Source organism: Pieris napi, chromosome 23 (assembly GCF_905475465.1).
Source record: "Pieris napi chromosome 23, ilPieNapi1.2, whole genome shotgun sequence".
NCBI classification, from domain to species: Eukaryota; Metazoa; Arthropoda; class Insecta; order Lepidoptera; family Pieridae; genus Pieris; species Pieris napi.
Genome location: NC_062256.1, coordinates 3,711,819 through 3,732,743, shown reverse-complemented (window position 1 = coordinate 3,732,743; position 20,925 = coordinate 3,711,819). Strand labels below are relative to the sequence as shown.

Sequence of the window (20,925 nt, the reverse complement as noted above, 5' to 3'; positions counted from 1 at the left end):
TAAAATTATAATATAAATGTATGTTTAATTACCTTGACGATGACATTGTAACATTTGCAATGCATTTTAACCGGTTTAATAGTTTACAAACATTATATCGCTGTAAACGGACGGATATCAGAGACTTTAAGGACGTATCTAATATATCTAATATATATAATACGTATCTAATATATATAATATATATCTAATATATATAATACGTATCTAATATATATAATATAATAAGACTAGTTTTTTTATAACAGGCGTATGTTCAATTGGTGTATATCCCGTAATCAAGGAGCATGCGGTAAAAGCATCTTCTGTTACTGAAAGCAGCCTTGCGATTCTGTAACTCACTTTTCGAACTCTCACAGCGGTTTTCGCAGCGGCGGTTGCGCTCAAATCAGTCGTAAAGCAGTCATTTTACGATTTGGCATTCTGATAAACAATAAACTGCAACCTTCTTATCAGAATGCCTCCAGGACCAGGTCAACAGCCTTCTGTGCCTCAGACGCAGTCTTATGTCGGCTTCGTCGTAATTCCCTGGACAAAACGCTAAATAATGAAAAATGTAGTGGTGGGTTTGTAAGTGACTCTAAATGACGAAGATTAAATATGAGAGCGACTCCGGATTCTCTTTAACGTGGCTTTATAGGAACTACCCGAGGTGGTTTTAGTGAGAAAACCCACTAAGCAAGCACAGGGAGTGCCTGAATAGCAGGGATTCTAGTGTGGGTCTACCCCTGCTACTCTTGGGGGTGGGCGCAAATGCAATTCCCCCTCGAATAAAAAACAAGTCTAATATCCAATAGATATAAGTTGTGGTCCCAAATTTCGGGTGAGATTTGAACAATCTGCTATAATTTATTTATTAGTAATCTAACAGCTAACATATCTACACATTATAAGACAAAACACTTCAACAATATACAAAGCCAAAATAGATTACATAGATAAACAATATATATATGAAACAGAAAACAAAACACATACAGTAGAGACAAAAAGACATAAAATAAAAGAGAACAATTATTATGAACACCATTGTCTAAGAGCTTTCATAATATGCGTAAATTGAATACAAGTTGTGAAATGAAAACTTAAATGTTATCTACATTTAACTGACTACAAAGAAAATATATCAAGAAGGTTATCAATTCGAAGTTCAACCTTTTGGATTATGTTCTTTGTGCCTTTACGATTAATAAGTGAACTTTACGTGAAACCATTATGTTAATATGTATATCTTAAATTAATTTAATATATAACATTTAACGATGTTCTAAATAAAATCTTTAATAACAAATGACTCATAACAGCAGTTATTTTTCTTGGTATCGAACGATATAATTTTAAGTTGGATTAATTCCGAGGCTGTAATATTCCGGTAATTATAAATATATAAGCGGATGAAGTACGCAGCTCGTTTTATTGATCGGTACGTAATTTGTTTACCTTTTATTAAGTAATATAGGTCAATCATGAAAAGATTTATAGTTTTTGTTTAAGTTTTGACTGTGCTAATGCTAGATCCACGCTGATTTTACACAGTTATTTTTTACATGTATATGTACATTGAATTATGTTAATTTTTAAAGACTTTATTTCTCAAAAAAGACAAAACATGTCACTTACATGAGAATAATACTCTAGATAACATAACATTGTAGTCGTTCTTAAAATAATCACAATAAAATATAGCCGTACATGCAATAAATTTAAAAATAAAAGTAAACAAAGAAATATGAATTAAAAGTAATTATAAGAAATGAATTTAAAAGTAATTTTGTTTAACATATTCACTTAGCTTCGATTTGAATGAATTGATAGAAGTAATATTTTTTATATCTGTGGGTAGTTTATTATACAGCTGTGCGCCTTCGTAGGTAAACATTTTTTTGCCGTAGTTCGTACGTACTTTAGGTATGCAAGATAACTCGTTCGACGCATACTTCGTACACGTGGCGGTTTAGAGAAAGCTAAAGGAAACGAAAGAGATCCATCTCAACAGCAAATATGAATTTATCACAGTAAAAAATATATATTTGCTGTTGAGATGGATCTCTTAAAGTTCTTTATCCACCTGTGAGGGGTACAGCGCTACAAGAATTGATCATTATTATTGCGAGTGCGAAATGATCATACTCGACGTGGTAAGCGGTTGCTTACCACGTCTTAATTGCTTGCAGTGCGAGCGCGTACAAAGTCACTTAGGGAAGCATTATTTACACAAGGACTGCATTTTTTTTTTTAAAGGTTTTGGTTTTGTTTATATGTAATACTAGCTGACCCGGCAAACATTTGTTTTGCCATGTATATTATTTCTAGGAAATACTATTTTAGTTCAATAAAAATAACTACATATCTACAATAATAAAAAAATAAGGGTTGATCGTAGAGGGCTGAAAATTAGGGGTTGTATCTATTTTTGTATGCTGTATTATAAAAACAAAAAAAAATCTAAAGAATAAAAAAAATTTGGATTCTGATTTTGATTATTCCGAATAAAGTTGTGTTTTATAATAAATATAGTTTTAGTTTTCCATGCAATGCTAGTCATTTTAAGTATCAATAGTAAAATACTAAATACGTATAGTATTTAATTTCATAGAAATACAGTTACTATAAATGTAAAAAATAATAAATTAAAATCAAGTATCAAGTAAGTTTAATCCACAAAATATATCAAACTTGGGGATACCATACAAATTTTTTTTGAATTTGTCGTGCTATTTCGTTATCTTCTTTCATTAGCCAGACTCTACTTTGGTAACCAATGATTCTTTAGCACTTGAACGGCTTTTTGTGTTAGCAACGGGTGTTAGTTTTTGACCTTAAAAATACTGAAAGAAGCTGTATTATTAAGATTTTTTATAGGCAAGTTGGTAATCAGTCTTCTGTGACTAACACGCGCCTTTTTTTTATTTATTCCGACACGGAGATCTCGGCCGGAAAAAATTGGAAGTAACTTAAACAATTTGTTTGGAAAAAAATCGTTAAAGTTTTTGTTTGGTTTCATGACCCTCTATTATAAAAACCTGATTCTTACACGTTTTCGTAAACGATTACAACTTGCTTTTAATTTATTGAATGGCGGGAAATATTGAATTATAAAATTATTCTAGCACAGCGTAGGAACGAAACTCAATTAATAGATTCAACACACACATATTCAGTAATTATCATATTCATAATCTACAAAGTAATAATAATAATTATTAAGGATTGTTAAAATTAAAACAAATTTAAAAAGTTTGGTCCCTGTACCTTTAACGCTAGCAGCATTTCCTAGCTGTATTGCGATACGTATTCGTTGAGCGAGGAAAGCACCAGCTCTGGGGTCACGTGTACTATCTACCAGATGTCATTAGTAGTAGTAGTGAGACGTGACTGAAATTGAGTGCACATCTCTATTTTCACACTTAGACGGAAATTTGGTCCGTTGTACGGTTAAGTCCTAATTAAGCCAGCCTAGCTCCTTCTAGAAGCTCAGAAGTTTCCTGGGCACTTCACAGGCTTCACGAAGCGACCACTCTGCTCCGAAGATTTCTGCTCGTAGCCACGCATTTCAGGACTATGTGGGTGACTGATTGATGAAACAGCCTCTGCACAAGGGACTGTCTATCGCGCCAAAGACAAACAGATGCTCTGATGAAATTTAGGAGACAGCGGCCCGTAATTGTACCTATCATTGTTTTCAGATTATTACTGTTAAGACTTTGCTGTCTGTCTGACTGTCTGCGACCAACGGTGATTTTGGAGTTCTATGGCAATCCAGTATCATTTATATATTTATATATCAGGCATTTATATTTGTGCTGGTATTTCAATTGGATAATTTTTAAATCTTCACAGATGAAGCTGTCAATGTTTCAATTGACTAAGTATTGACTTTGATTGCCATGCGAGTTGCTACAAGAAAAGAAAGTTGCCTTGCGATTCTGTAACTCACTTTTCGAACTCACACAGCGAACTTCGCATCGGCGCGGCGGTCGCTCTCAAATCAGTCGTGAAGCAGTCATTTTATGATTTGGCATTCTGATAAGGTGGGAGCTTGTAGTTTATTGTTTATCAGAATGCCAAATCATAAAATGACTGCTTCACGACTGATTTGAGAGCGACCGCCGCTGTGAAAACCGCTGTGTGAGTTCGAAAAGTGAGTTACAGAATAGCAAGGCAGAAGTCTGAGGTCCAGACCTACAAGGTTGTAGCGTCACTAGTTTTGTTTTATAATCCATAACAAAACTAGCAACTTCCGTGAATTCAATCAGAGCACAAATCAAGGTCTACCTTCAATTAAAACTTAGTAATAATCCACACAAATTTAATAAATAATTATTAAATAATGCCTGATTTGAACTTCAAATATGACCTTCAGAGTTTTAAACAGAACCGGATGAAAACCAGTATTAGAGGCACATATCCTGGCAAATATTAATTTGTGTTGCTCGATCAAAATATTACCAAAACAAATGAATACACTTATGGCCCAAATTCTTGGGACCATTCCCCAGCACCAAATTCATACTAAATCATGTGTTAATTATAACTGGCAGTTTAATAAGCTGATGAAATGCCTGCTATGGAGATATCGAGCCGTATTTAGAGTTCAAAAAGGGGCATTCACTAGTTCTTTAGGGATTTTGTATTATATTGATTGGTTTTAAACTTCCCCTAAAATGTGTGTTCTCACTTACAGTAAAGATCTTTCAGGAAACATTATAGAGGCCAGCCTTGCGATTCTGTAGACAGAAGTCTGTCGTGAGTTCTGTAGTGAGTCACAGAATCGCAAAGCTGGAGGCCTAGGGGAAATTGTTCTCGGATTATATTTTTTTCAGTCGAATCTTCCAATAATTAATTTATTGTGAAGTACCGATTATTTAGTCTCTATTGTGAGGGCACTCCTTTGTTGAGGCCACGGGGCTGTGCTCAGATTTATTTTCTTGTATCGTTTTCATTTTCATCATTATGGATTTGTAGTCCCGATAGAAATATCTATAAAATATCTATTAATAGACGGAATTCGCCTTTAAAAATAAAGAACTAATCCCTAAAACACTGGCAATGACCTTAATAAATAATGGTTTTAGTCCTGATTAATAAATTTTTATTAGGTATTAATACTCATTGTACGTATTTTAACATAGCACTAATTTTGACATATTCATTTTTGTATTGTTAATGTTATTGCGTTTAGTTTTTGTGCGGTGAAGAGTGGAAATAAGGTAAATAATTTTAATAACATACTACCTTTATTAGTTTAGTTTGTTTTTTTTGTTCCTGTTTAGTTTCTTTTTCTTTACAACTATATGTAATACATGTATTTTTGCACTTTTTGCCTACCTTATGTAATTTAATACATTTTTTTTTCTTCTCACAGTGGTTGCCTGGAAGAGATCGCTCGAAAGCGGTAAGGCCGCCAGTTTCCTTTCCTTTACTTGTAATTTTGTTAAATTTTTATATCATAAAGCAACAAAGTGTAAATAAATAAATAAAATACCTTTGATATAGAGAAAGGATTTTTAAATATAAGGTCTAAAGAAAATTTTGACGGAAGGAAGGAAAGGAAGACGTGGTAAGAAGAAAATTTACTGTATTTATAAATTTTACAAGAGAATTATGAACGCTTTCTCATTATCTTAAAATTATAAATTCATAAACATATAAACATTGGATACAGTTTCATAACAACAAAAGTATAAAAATATCTTCAAATAACTGCATCAAATCAAGAACTTCCAAATATAACCAAGGCCACAAACGCTGATTAAAAACCTTCAAAGCTTTGGCCTCATATCGAAGGCTTGCTTAATTCAAAATGTTATTCAAATTTAATTAATGCAAGATATTTATAAAATATTTGTATGTATTTTATAAGTAATAAAAATTAAATTAGCCAATTTTCTATTCAAAAATTTCTGTTCATATCTTTTGTTTACATATTTAAATTAATTTGTTTTGTTTCTATCTTTGATTAAAAATAAAAAGATAGTGCTATTTGCGTCAGACTATAATAAATGCCAAATGGCAATAAGAGCGTTATGAAGTATGTATGGTGTAAAGTTGCGTGATATGATAACTAAGTGAGCAATGTTGGGGGGGGGAGGGTTTGGCTTAAAAGAGAAGCTGAACGGATGAACGGATAATACCCATAACCAAAGTCATGTGTGTCATGAAAGTGGATGAAGCGAGAGAGATATATCAGGACCGTAGCAAGTAGAGACCCGTGGAAAGCAGAGTTACCCCTTCGGGGAATTGGCGTGATAAATAAATATAGAATTTTCTTACACCACTGCTTAAAGTAATTAAGGAATTTAAAGGAAAATTCCTACCAACGTAACTAACGTTAATGCTATGAGACCGAAACATGGTTTAAAACCTCTTAAATCACCACTGACAACTAGTCCCTCAGTGCTTTAGTGATGATATTTCTGCTTCTGCGTCTTACACACGTCGCTGATCAAAGACATGACGGTTTCCTCACGAAGGTCTCGATCACCATACGAGTGAGTGTGAGCATATAGGAAGAGAAAATGCATACAAAGCTATTCAAATACGATCTCAGGGGGCCTACCATGAACTCTTATTGCGAGCCTATTGACAACCTACAACTGAGATGCATCGCTAATTCGTACCATGACATCGAAAAAACGAGACAGTTTAGGTTCCCACGTGACCTTAGCGATTATCAGATTTCGTTCGTTCAATTTGTATGAAAATCCGTACCATGACCGCTCGGCTGAACCGAAATTTGACAGTTGCGCCTTCCAACTATGACAGGATAAGCGATTCTAAAAAAGTTACTTTTTGTTCAACTTTTTTGTATCGAAATGTCCAAATAATAATTTAGAACCTATAAAATTCAATATTTGTATTAAAACTTGTTAATAAAGTTAAAATAATAAGATTTATCTACTATGGCTAACATATGAAAAAAATATAATTTTTATATTTTGGGGTATTTTGAGTTTAGAGTGTGTGATAATAAATAAATTATTAAAATATTGACGGAGATGAGAAACAAGACGGCAATGCCCTTCTACCGACTTCGAAGATATTGATTTTATAATTTATTATAGATTAACTACTTTGACTCATTGAAGATTTCAGTGTACCTACAAATAATTGCACATGGTTCAATAATATTTTAATTAATTATTTAGGCATGTCTAACAAAAACATAATTCCCCAATATATCATATTTACAATAAATAATAATGCCATATCACTAGTAGATATTTATTATAGTTAAATTTTTCCTCATTATGTTCATGAATTGTATTATTCTCCTCTGTTTTTTTAAAGAAAAAGCAATGTTGTGTTTCTCAAATTTATAATGTGTAAATAATAAGCCATTTGAAAGTATTACAATAACAGTATTTATTTAGTTAGGATGACTCCATCAAGATAGAAAAATCTTGTCTTGTCTTGTCTTGAATCAGGCAATGTTCAATTGGATATAAACATATATTCATTTATATATTTTCTTCTCTCAATTCAGCGAGTTTGTCAGGTTTAAGCTGTAAAGACAATATAATTATTTATATTATATGAATTAGTTAACGTATAAATTGAATTTGTAAAATATTAAGGAATCAATTTTTATCATTATTTACTTATGATTTTCGAGTAATAGGTTGATTGTAATATCTTATGCAAAGAGTTTAATATCAGCAATTCACTTCGATATAGATATTTATTTTTAATAAACCAATTTTTGAACAATACTTACCCCATCATATTATTTTATAAGTTAAACAATTTGTAAAACTATATTTATGAAACCGAAATTTTGTAAACACCAAATATATTGAAAGCTCCTTTCAAAATTTGAAGGAAACGTTTAAAAATAATAAGTGTCAACTGCACAGCACCAGAAAACTTTAAATTTAAAATATATCAAACGAATAGTTTTATATTAAATAAATATATATTAAGACATAATAGCTTATTATAATTGATGAATTATTTAAAATAATTTTATATTTTATTTATTTTTATAGAAACATCTGTCGAAGTAAGTTTGACAGTTAAATTTCTAAACTTACATAGAAACCACAAACAAAATTATCGTTCTTTCATTCGGTCTTGCGATGCTAATACGATTCAGCTTATAGGTGGTCATGGTACGAAAAAATGCGATTGACTTTAGGTACCTAAAGTCAACTGCATCTCAACTGGATTGTTTTAAGAAAGTTCATGGTAGGCCCCCTGGGCATATCAAGCGTCTCATCACAATTCAGCGGGAATTTTGGATTCATGAGACATTTTAGCTATTGGAAAACTATCAGTCTGATAACAAAATCGATCATCCAGAATGGTCCGTACGGCGGAGCTATGCTTATACACAAAAATTACACGCCGAACCTTCTTTGTTTTTTTTAAGTTAGTTAAAAAAGGCATTGAAACTCGCGTTTGTCAAAACGTGGAAGTCATACTTAGCACAAACTTGACCTTACCCTAAAGATGTACTTGAAATATTTTTTTTAATCTTAAGGGGTGAGAAAAGTATAAACAGTTTTAACATTATCATAGTGAAGGCATACGTAGCTGCAATATTCAAAACAACATAATATAAATACACGTAATTTCTGCTAGACTAGTTAATCCGGTAGAAACTATTTCCGTCACATCTTTAACGCAAGCAAGACACGGGGTTTTACGTTACATATATTCATACGTACTTATTTATATTAAATAAAATTTAAGGGGTTTTTGTTCTTTTAGTACTGATTGGCACTGATCGGCGTAGCCGTTTCTTTGTATAAAATAAAATAACTTATTATCAACTCAGTCTAATTATTTATAGCACAATATAATCTGTATGTTTGCCAAGTGTCTTAAGCGTGCTGTAAACCCAGAGGTTGTGCGGTTGAAGGGGGCAAACGGGTAGGAGGCGCACCTGATGCTAAGTGAAACAGAGGAAAGAAAAGAGAAAAAAAAGAGCCCTCGCGAGTGCGTTATATCTGGTCGCCAAACTCCAAGAAGTAAATTGTTTCTTTCCATTTTTCGTCATCGTTTCTTGAATGGACAAAATATATGCTAGAGTTGAGTAGTTTATGTATCCATTTTGAAATTTCGATACACGAATTAAATAACTTCCCTCGATAGAAAAAAAATCCAAACAGCAAATTTTTGGACACTGAATTCATATTATGACGAAAATGATTTTGAAATTTATACGATATGGTCTAAGATCCCGCTATACAACGACCTTCACCGAGATGCTTATTTAATGAAACTTATTTTATATATAATTTAATATGTCAATAAATATAATCCATATGGGTTGCCTAGCTAATTTCAGTCCAGAGTATTTTTAATTGATTTAAAAAAAAATTTTTTTAAACATTTCACCGGTATGATTATTAGATAAATTCTATACCAATCGAAAGTATGAAGCCCATAGAATATGCAAAAGTTCGGTTGTTTTTAATCAATTAATTATTTATGTGTATATTTTTTATGTGACACTAAAGTATTTATACATCTTTAGTATAAAAGAAGGTTATAGTGATACATATATAATACTAGCCTGATTAAAAATATTGATTGAAAAAAGTTAAAAAAATTTACTACATGTAAATTATAAAAAAAAATTTTTTTTTAAATATTAATTAAACATACTCTGGACTGAAATTTGCTAGGCAACCCATATGGATTATATTTATTGACATATTAAATTAAATATAAAATAAGTTTCATTAAATAAGCATCTCGGTGAAGGTCGTTGTATAGCGGGATCTTATACTAATATATTTTATCGCCAGCCAAGTAATCAATTTCAGAAAAAAATTGATAAAATTACATTAATTTAATGTTTTACATAACTAATTGTTATAACGGGCCGGCGCGCCTCAGTGCTCCAGCTCTCCACTGCGCACCGCAGTCCACCCCGAGACACTGACACAGCAATTCGTGCTGGGATAGGGCCTTAACGCAGATGAAACCATGAAACATAAGTAAAATAAAAACAGAACAAATCCATGACTATATAATATTTAAATTAATGTGTTTATATAATTATAATTCAAAAACATTCATCATATTGCGAACTTAGATGTTACTATGACGCAAATTCAAGAAACGGGTTAAACTTGTTATTCTAGAATTTCAACGAGAAAGAAAAATAATATTGTTTGGCTAATCAAAGGTTCGATTTCGTGACGTCTTGGTTAGTGCTCGGGCGATATTAACAATATTTATGTCGCAGCCAACTAGCTTAACTAGCCGTTCAATCAACAGCCAAGCCTCTTAACTAAACACCGTTCTAGCGAGTTCTAGTTCTAGTTCTAGTTCTAGCCTGCAAGATATTCAGGCAGTTGATCAAACAGCTAGGCAAATGACTTGGATCGATGACGTTTCATTACTTGCCTAGCCTGTTGACTGTTAATTTAAATTTAATTCCACTTTCAAACTCGAAACGAAACTCTTCAAACTGTCAATATGGCGTCTGCAAACCACAACTTTATAATAATAATAATTTATTGCAAGAATATGATACAAAAATGTGTAAGGTAGTACAATCGTAAGTTCGCATATTCTGCAACACACAATTTTGTCTTTTTATTTTTGATGGTGTAGTGGAACAATGGAAGACTGTAGTGACTGTAATTTCATAAATACTTTTTTAAACATCAAATGAGTTCGTCGTCATTCGTCATTTATGGGCCTTCGCAAGTAGCTTTCGCCATAGCAAACTAACTCGTGCTTGCGTCCAACTTCGAACATCTATTGTCTCGAGGTCCTTGACAACTCCATCACATCCATCACACCAACTCAGCCTCGGTCAACCGGGTTTGCTGAGTGTTTCGAATCTTCCACCAGGTTATCAGCTCTGTAAGAACCTTGAGCCTGCAGTACTATATGAATTGGACGATTTTGGCATCATCAACGATGTTATAAAGTTCTTCATTAAAGCGAATGCACCAAACTGTCGTCGCAAACAGGGCCAATGTTTTTAATATATAAGTTCTAAAACAACGTGTATATATAAAATTATACAAGAACAATGGACATCACAAATTTAACACACATACAACAACACATCAATTGCCTATATAAGAATATAAGCAAGCTAGCAAGGGAAAATATAAACAAGCAACCACAAAATAAGAAACAAAAAAAGATAATAGCTAAAACTAAATAGAAACTTAAACCTCATTAAAAGCATGATAAAAAAGTTACGGTAAGTTGGAAGATTGTTGTAAAATATATCAATATTTTCGTCATTGTTAGTAATCAAGTTGTAAGAACGAGATAGCCTATTCATTGGACTATTAAAAGTCGCAGATAAGCTAGCCGTAGGTACGTATAGAAGACTTAGTTCGAGAGTAACTCTAGGATTACAAAGAATAGAAAATTTTGAAGAATCTTTCCCTCGAAAATAAGTTTAAGTTTAAGGCCCAGTTTCAGAAATATAACTACGCAAAAAAGTTCCTAAACAATTTTTTTTTAAATATGTAAAACTTTTTTAAAATTTAAGAGAAATTTCTCTCCTGTTATCTTCAACAAAAAAAAATTAAATACATTAAGGTTTAAATATAAATAATATAAAACATGATCTAAATCATGAATACAAGATAAATCAAAGTAAATAAAGTATTATATTTTATTAGTATACAGTCAAATATACAGTATTTACAATTTTCTTTAACTTCATAGTAATAATAAAAATATGTAAAAAAAAAAATTATTATTTATTTATTATTATAGAAATACATACATTATCCTTACAGACAGAATAAAATGAAAAAGAGAATTAAAACAAATTGTAAAAGTTTGGTCCCTGTGGCAGTGTACCTTTAACACTGCTGCCTTGCGATTCTGTAACTCACTTTTCGAACTCGTACAGCGGTTTTCGCACCGGCGGTCGCGCTCAAATAAGTCGTGAAGCAGTCATTTTACGATTTGGCATTCAAATAAACAATAAACTCCCTCCTTATTCCTCCTATTACTAGTTTTGGCGCATTTAATAGGCATTCTGAAAAGGTATTACACATGGCCATGAGTGGCTCTAATTTCTTTTCTAATACCACTCTAGTGGATATTATTATTATTATAACTCTGCAGGGGTTGCCCTCAGCCCCTAGATTAATAATAAATACTATAGGAAACGAACTCTATAAGATCGCTAAACCTGCCAATAATAAAAACTTTCATTTCAAAAATAAAAACAAATCTCAAATCATCAAGATATTTTAACATTTGAAAAAACTGGTATATAAACTAACCTAACCTGAACTTCAAATCACGTCAATATATATGTATGGACGTCATTTGTTCAATTATTCAAAATATTGTTTATGGAGAATTATTATTAATGAAATATTGACTTATTATAATTATAGCCGGTTTAGGATTGCGCACTTATGTGTATACAATGATTTTTTTAAATCTTCGTCTTTGCTTTGTTCTCTGTGGTCCCAGAGATTATTATTTAAAATATTTTATAAACACTATTTGAATAAATTTTTGACGAAAACTGGTTTACTTTTGCTTTAGAATATAAGTAAGAATTTTCTGTCATGTAAATAGTTAGATGAATCTTAAACTATTTATCTATAACTTTCCTTGCGTAGAATTTCACATATCAGCTTAACATTAAACAATATATTTTTTAATGTTTGAACGAATTTCCAACGTTTTATTGATGAAGGAATAAAAACGTTATTAATACTATGAATATGACAAAAGGCGTATAAATGTTTTTTCGTTTAAATTTAAAAAAAATTAAAGAATGTGAGATGTAATATGTAAAATTTTAACCGCTTCATAACCTTGAAGCTCTTCGTGTCCACAGTTAGATATTAAATGTAAAATAAACATAAAAAATATTATAGATACCTGTGATTCCAGAGCTGGTGTTTTCCTCGCTCAACGAATAAGTATCGCAATACGAGGAAATGCTGTTAGAATTAAAGGTACACTGCCACAGGGACCAAACTTTTGAAGTTATACTTCTTTAGGCGCGTTATGAAAAATTGATGAGAGTGAAATTTTACGATGCGCGCGCACCGTGACACAAAATTAACAGAACGAAGTTGCCCACGGAAGATGCTACGGCATTAGACATAATTTAAAAACAACATTCGAATAATAATAGAATTTATGTTACACTTAATGTAAGAGAATAATAATAAATATTTATTTATTTAATTTTTCAAATTTTCAAACTTCATTGACTATAATGACTCCTTTTCCAGTCTTTGATTATTTAATTGTAATTAATTATTTGCATGCAATCAAAAACTATTTTTAATAATGCCAAAGAAGTATAACTTCTTACTCGCGCTATTTTTCCATTTTTAATAATAATTATTATTATTACTATGTAGGTTAAGAATATTGTAAATACTAGCTATTATAATCATTTATCGCAGTATCAATCATTACATATGAATAATACTTTACGTAAAAGTATAATTGGATATATAATGTTATGATTTGGCCTGTATGAAAACTTGTATTTTTTATAAATCTACTAGCTGACCCGACAAACGTTGTCTTGCCATGTATATTATTTCTAGGAATATGTATATTATTTCTTATTTTTTTAGTTTAATAAAAATCTACTTATAACTATCTACTATAATAAAAAATAGGGGTTGAACGTAGCGGGGTGAAAATAAAGGGTTTTATGTATTTTTGTATGGTGTATCATAAAAAATAAAAATAAATGTTAGGGGTGGACAACCCTTATCACTTAGGGGTATGAAAAATAGATAGTAGCCGATTCTCAGACCTACTGAATATGCATAATATAAAATTTTATAAAAATCGGTCAAGCTGTTTCGGAGGAGAATGGTAACTAACATTGTGACACGAGAATTTTATATATAAGATAGCTTTCATAATAAATACGGAATAAAAGTATTTTATATATAATTTTAAATAGTTTTATAGGAAGTACATTTAATTACACTCTGGATATGGCAACACTATTCTAACGAGTTTTACCTTGGTCATTATACATTCCTTGAAGCATTAGAATGCGCTAGAGATAATTCTAGATTGCATATTCTGCATTTATTTATATGGCTTTTTTAAAACTATTTAATCTGCAAAAGAACTGTGTACCGTGAGGTCGTGTGAGACTTCGAAAACCAATAAGAGACTGCCTGTGTCAGGCACCTATTTGCCGCTGCATTTGATAAAAGATTATTTCTTTAATTATTAAGTGTTATTAACAATAGATTGTAATATACACTGCAGAATGTATTCTATTGATCAAGGTTGAAGCGTTACTTTTTTATGTAGTAAATAAATAAAATAAAATATGTTTATTATGGAATATAAGATACAGGTATCACTTATTCCACGTCATTAAATTTGAATCGGTAGACATCCCTACTCATCGGCAAAGAAGACAGAGAGTGCAGGCCGAGAGAAAAGGATGGCGTAAAAAACTCTCGGAGTGCAATCAGTATTTTAGGAACTTATATATTATCTTAAATAATATCAACTATCTATTAAATCAAACGTGGAGAAGGAACCTACGACACACCAATTTGTTTAAAGTGGAAGGTAGACGCTAATCTTTACTACTGAGTAAAATAACTGTTTCTGAAAATTTATCAAGCAGGTACCCACAAAATTTATTTCATTTATTTATCAAAAAGGAAACATGTTAGACCTTAAATGCAAAATATATAAAAACTACAAGTTATAATTATTATAGAACTGTTTACCACAGACTATAATTTTTCTATAAAAGTGAAACAAAATAAAAATCCAAAGAAATACAAATTTAGAGTTCATACATATAAAAATTACATCAACGATTTTAAAAGAAAGAAGGGGATCATGAAAGCATATAATATAAATCAAAGTCAAACTTCATAGACAATTTTTTTTGTGAAGGAGTCAACGAAACTCTTTCAAGAGTCTCTGTTAGTACTGAGCACAGACATAATCAAATATAATAATATCTAATAGCGTATAATATCATCTATCGTAAAAGAAAAGTAACTTAGAATCGTTTGGGCGTTTGGACCTCAACGAAAGCACCTTGCATTTGAATAGAAATATGATTTGTATGGAAAGTGGATACGTGTTGGCCTAGTGGCTTCAGCGTTCGACTCTCATTCCTGAGGTCGTTGGTAGGTCGACTTTCTTTCTATGTGCCCATTTAAAATTCGCTTGAACGCTGAAGGAAAACATCGTGAGGAAACCGGCTTGCCTTAGACCCAAAAAGTCGACGGTGTATGTCAGGCACAGGAGGCAAGTAGCCTATTAGATTGATAAATGATCATAAAACAGATACTGATTTATTTGTATTTTATGGAATGTGGATACGTTTGAGCTGTCAAAAAATTCAATAATCGTATTATACTTGAGGAAACTATCGCAAAGTGACAGGTGCCATACAGGTAATATAAAAGATATATAGATAATACTGATCTATGCATCGCCAAAGACCAACCAGCCGGTCTAATTATAGGCTGTTTTCGAAGGTCTCACAGATTATGTTACTATCGACAATTTACTGTTTAGTTCATTCATATTATGTATTTGTATGATATAAGGTAAATCAGGATATTATAAACCTTACTAAAGGAAGCTTCTGTAATTACGCACAATTCTAATCTTGACTTTTAATAATTACATGATTTTTTTTAAAATTTTGTGGCATGGTACATGTTTTTTAATTTTAAGAACAGAGAGAAAGAGGATCATCTTTTTTATATAGAACCGGACAATCGGGCAGGAGGCTCATCTGATATTAAGTGATAGAAGAGTGAGCAAGCCGTGGATACTTTCACTGCTAGAAGAATTGCGTTGCCAGAGTGTTCGGAATTAGTATACTCTTTTCTTCTTCCTAAGGTTTTTAAAGGCAAGGTTCCTTTATAGCGTGGGAGAGTATTTAGACCAAAGGTTTTGACAATAATTATAATTAAGTGTTATTATTATGACACCATAATAATAAATATGACATTTGCATGCTTAATTTAAATGGCTGATTGTGCGATGTTTTATAATTAATTGTTATTATTATAACCTTATTTTTATAATTAATTGTTATTATTATAACCTTGACATATATGTAACGTAATTTTCAATATATTTATCTCAAGATATCGGATAGAATGGACTTGCTATGTGTTTTAAATCGCCTGCAAGTCCTGGAACCTCAGAAAATCAAACTAAAGTTCAAGACAGTTCCACGAGTAACATATTATAAGCCGTGTATTACTGTAGAATTGCCATAATTATCTACATACGCGTCACGCTTGCATATAACTATCATAATTGATTTTATTAACTGGAAAAACAAGTAGCGAATTAATTACTGCTTTTGAAACAATGTAGCATTGGGCAAATTCAAAAATCGAATTATACAAATTCAAAAATCGAATTATGCAAAATCAAACAATTGAATTATACAAATTCAAAAATCGTCCCATTTCGAACTGCATTGATTTGACTTTGATAATTTATTCGCTTAGTGGCTTCAGCGTGTTCTCATCCCTGAGGTCGTAGCTTCGATCCCCCTGTGCACCAATGGATTTTCTTTCTATGTGCCATTGCCTCGACATCTTTGATGCACACTTAACATAGGTATTACTCAATAGGCAACATCCTATAAAGTAATGGAAAATTTTGATTTCCATATATTTGCTACTTAATAGCAAAAAATACAGTGTATTATGGTTTTCATTTACATTGTAAACGGTTATAGTTAAAACGAGATAAGTCACATATACCATAAAAAAATATATGGTGAATAAGGAAACATATAAAACATTTTTTTAGTCATTATTGTGTTTCGAGGCTAAAGGCATAATTTTAAATTTTAATAGAACCTTAAGCTTAGGGTTCTGCTAACAATTTCAACTCTTTTCTCTAACAATGAAGGAGTAGAAGGACTAGATGATAAACAAAAATTAAAGGGAAGACCCACAATGATATATATACCGTATAGTAAAGAAAAGTTTTAATCCAATATTCTTGACCTACACAGTAATAATAATAATTAAAATTGGATAAATAGGAAATTAAAAACATTGGTCCCTGTGGCAGTATACCTTTATTGCTGGCAGCATTTCCTCGCTGTATTGCGATACTTATCCGTTCAGCGAGAAAAGCACCAGCTCTGGGGTCACCGGTACTATCTACCAGGCGCCAACTTAAATCTTTAATTAGTCTTTTCTCCAAAAGCAGCAAAATCAAAGTTGGAGGAAAGACAGATATTTGAGCCGATTATTATATATTGCGCTAGCTTTTGTACTTGTCCGAGAGTTATGAGATGGGGCTAACGTGAGCAATTAGGTCTACGCATTGCCGTGGTCGTCATTATCTGAATGTCGTAATAATATTATAGGATAAATGCTAATTAATTTTGTATTTCCCAAGCCTCTCTGGCTCTACAAAAGGGCAGACCTTTGGCGACTTGGGGAACGACATAAATTATTTAAAAACATAATTCTTAGTTATATTTGCAATCTTATTTGTAATTCTACCGTATCTCTATAAAACGTTCATCGTCTACATTCTCTCATGAAAAATATATTCCCAATCCGACGGCGAGTTCGTACAACTGCACTAGAGCATTTTAGATTGTGATTATTTATTTTATCATAAGTCAAGTAGCCTTCTTTACCAGATACAAGCTGTCGAATGTGTCTAAGGCATGCCAAAACTGCTCAGATACAACCAAGATAAGAACGGTCAAAAAAGAGCAAAAGTTTTAAGCTTTGCGTCAAAACAACTAACCTACTGAATCCTAAATAATTGGCTAAGTGGTACCTTTTCCTCGGCCCATTTTATTCGTGACCTGCATGTAGAATAGTTATTTTATTATCTCTAAGTAAACTTCCGTGACACCCTGATGGAGGACATATTTCTGTTTTTCTTACAAAAGGATGCTAGATAGATAGGACTCCATGCCAAATCCATGTTTTTGACTTACGGAGTCACACTTAACACTTTTTTATAAATTTAGATGCGATATGTACAATTCACGAATTAAACTTCAGGTTCTAAATAATAAAACCAGATCGAACACTGTGATGCTAGAAATAATTAATTTTTAATTCAGTCAAATGAATTAATTGTGTAGATATTCATCTATGAACATATAAATAATCTATTTATAATTTCTTTTGTTTTACTCCCTTAAGGTATTATACAATCGACTTAACATGCATTTATAAATCTAATATATAAAATTCTCGTATTCCAATGTTCGTTACCATACTCCTCCGAAACAGCTCGACTGATACTTATGAATTTTTAATGCATATTCAGTAAGCCTGAGAATCGGCTTCTATCTATCTTTCAAACCCCTAAGTGATAAGAAGTGTCCACCCCAAAAACATGTTTTTTTTAATTTATTTGATTTTTTTTTTTGTTTTTTTTTTTTTATGATACAACATACAAAAATACATACAACCCTAATTGGCACCTCCTCTATCATCAACCCCTATTTTTTATTATAGTAGTTAGTTATTTTTATTGAACTAAAAAAATTTTTCCAAGAAATATTATACATGGTAAATGTATGAAAATCTATTAAAATTCAAAAACCTTGACTCCTATTTTGGTTTTAAAAACTAGCAATTTTTCATGTCAAGTAAATAAAAACTAAACAGTACCTATACTCTATGTACAATAGTGACAACGACCGCGATAAATTATTGGTTTATTATTTCTTGTCCGCCCTGCTAAGGGATAGAACTTCGAGTGTTTATATTTACGGATTAATATGCGATCTTTAAAAAACAAACCTTTATTGGGCGTGGTTTACCTTCCATGCTCTTCGCTTTCATGAGGTTCCTCTTTAATCTTCGGCACCTTGAAGGGCGTCAAATGTAGTTCTATGGGCGATAAGGTGTGCAGTTTCTCAGGGCTCAGTACTTGGTAATGGAACATCGGCTATTATTGAGTTATGAGGGGCGCTTTAAGGTTCTGTTATGCAGATGATACGTCGTAGTTTAAGGCAGAATATTTCAGGGGGTTTATGAGCAGTGTTGGCCTAGTGGCTTCAGCGTGCGACTATCATACCTGAGGTCGTAGGTTCGATCCCCGGCTGTGCACCAATAGACTTTATTTCTATGTGCGCATGTAACATTTGCTCGAACGGTGAAGGAAAACATCGTGAGGAAACCGACATGTCATAGACCCAAAGAGTCGACGGCGTGTGTCAGGCACTGGTGGCTTATCACCTACTTGCCTATTAGATTTAAAATGATCATGAAACAGATTCAGAAATCTGAGGCTGCTATTTTATAGCATAAACCTTGAGGTCTCCTAGAGCAGAAATAATTACGGCATAAAAGAGTCTATGGCTCAAAAATTATATATAATGTACTTAGGCATCATTCTTGATGATCGATGAAATTTTGAAGTCCACTTCGAAGCTCAGCAGTGCGCTGGGGCGTCTGGCGTTAGTAATAAAGCTATGTCTAATTAAATATGTTGTCATTAGTCTGTTGACGTTCATTGGTTACCTGTATTTTTAATTTTGAGTTTGAGTTTGCGTTTGAAATAAAAAAGCTGAATGGCAACCCAAAAAGAGGAGTAACTTACTAATTACTTACTTAATGTTCCCCCTAGTGGGGGCAGAGGGCGTCTTCAGTGAGTCTCTTCTTCGGTCATGAGCCTCGTATTTCACCTCCCTCCCAAGTCTATCCGGCTCTTTTTGCCTCATCTGCAACTGTACGACGCTAGGTTTGCTTGGGACCAGGTTTTGCGTTTTGCTTATGGGTTCCAATCCTGCTTGGTATCACATTGACATTGACATTGGAATCTTCGGAGTGTATGAGGGAGCATTCAAGTATTACGTAACGAATTTTGGGAAGGGGGGGAATCCTCTTCCCGGGGGAATTTACCTTTTAGGTATAAAGAGTCACTGGGTGGTCACGAAACGATTTACTATTGGATACAGAAAACGATACGGCGCGTTACATGGGGTGGGGGGTTCAGTAATTTCCAAAAATTGCGTGACGTAATACTTGAACGCTCCCTGACCTATTCATTTCTATTTGCGTCGCTTGCTCTGCTGGCTGTTCGGGGTTTCTCAGAAGCGCTTTGATCAATCTTCCAGGGCCAGTAAATACACAGAATATGGAGAAGACAGCGGTTGACGAAGACTTGGAGCTTGTGCGAGATGTCGTGACCTTCCACGTTTCACAACCTTGGCGCAGTACAGAGCTAAGAGTAACAGAAGTGCAAAAAAAGAACCAAAGCAAAATATTGCGAAACTATTGTGAAACCGTCTTTTGCTAAAGGTTTTCCCAACTCTGTCACCTGCACTTCACTTGGTAAATTTCCATTTGTTAATTCTATAACTTGTTTAATACAAGGATTCGTATTAACAATATAAAAATAAAATGTTATTCTGCGAATAATATATACTTTTATGTTCTTTCGTATACACAGAAAAGGCGACATGTTCTTTACAGGGATATTCCAAAAATGTTTTTATTATTAAGATAGTTGTGGTAAAAGTATGCGTGTATAGAAATCTCGTGGTCAGTGCGCGTAATCTTTTCAAAAGATTATGATAAAGGTTTTTATTATCTTTTATACCTCTAGGTACCTTCAGAATTAATTTATATATTCATAGCAAAAGGCTTCATAACATCTTGCTACGACTTTTACGTCAGAACAAAGTAATTCAAACACTTCAAACAAATACTTGAGTTTTAAATTTAACGCAAATATTTTTCATGAACTAAATAAATATTCTCCAAAACAAAGAAAACTTAAGAACTTAATTCAAATCAAACATTATTAAAAAAACTCAAACATTTTAACCATACTATTTATTAATTCGTTGCAGTATTAATTATAATAATTAAAAGGTAAGAAAGGTTGGAAGGTATCGCTCTAAATCGATCTCATCCACCTTATACTAATCAAAACAAAGGCATATAAAAAGTATCCAACAACACAGAACAACTATTGCATAAGTTTATCAGATATAGTCTGTTTTTT

General features: G+C 32.3%; 1 long non-coding RNA gene across 1 annotated transcript; it reads right to left on the bottom strand.

The window, feature by feature from the left end:
* Positions 1 to 7,340: 7,340 nt before the first annotated feature.
* Positions 7,341 to 8,185, bottom strand: LOC125061443. Its single transcript, XR_007119043.1, has 2 exons — positions 7,718 to 8,185; positions 7,341 to 7,505 (listed from the first exon to the last, which is right to left on the bottom strand). It is a non-coding gene; the product is annotated as an uncharacterized LOC125061443 (long non-coding RNA).
* Positions 8,186 to 20,925: the final 12,740 nt, after the last annotated feature.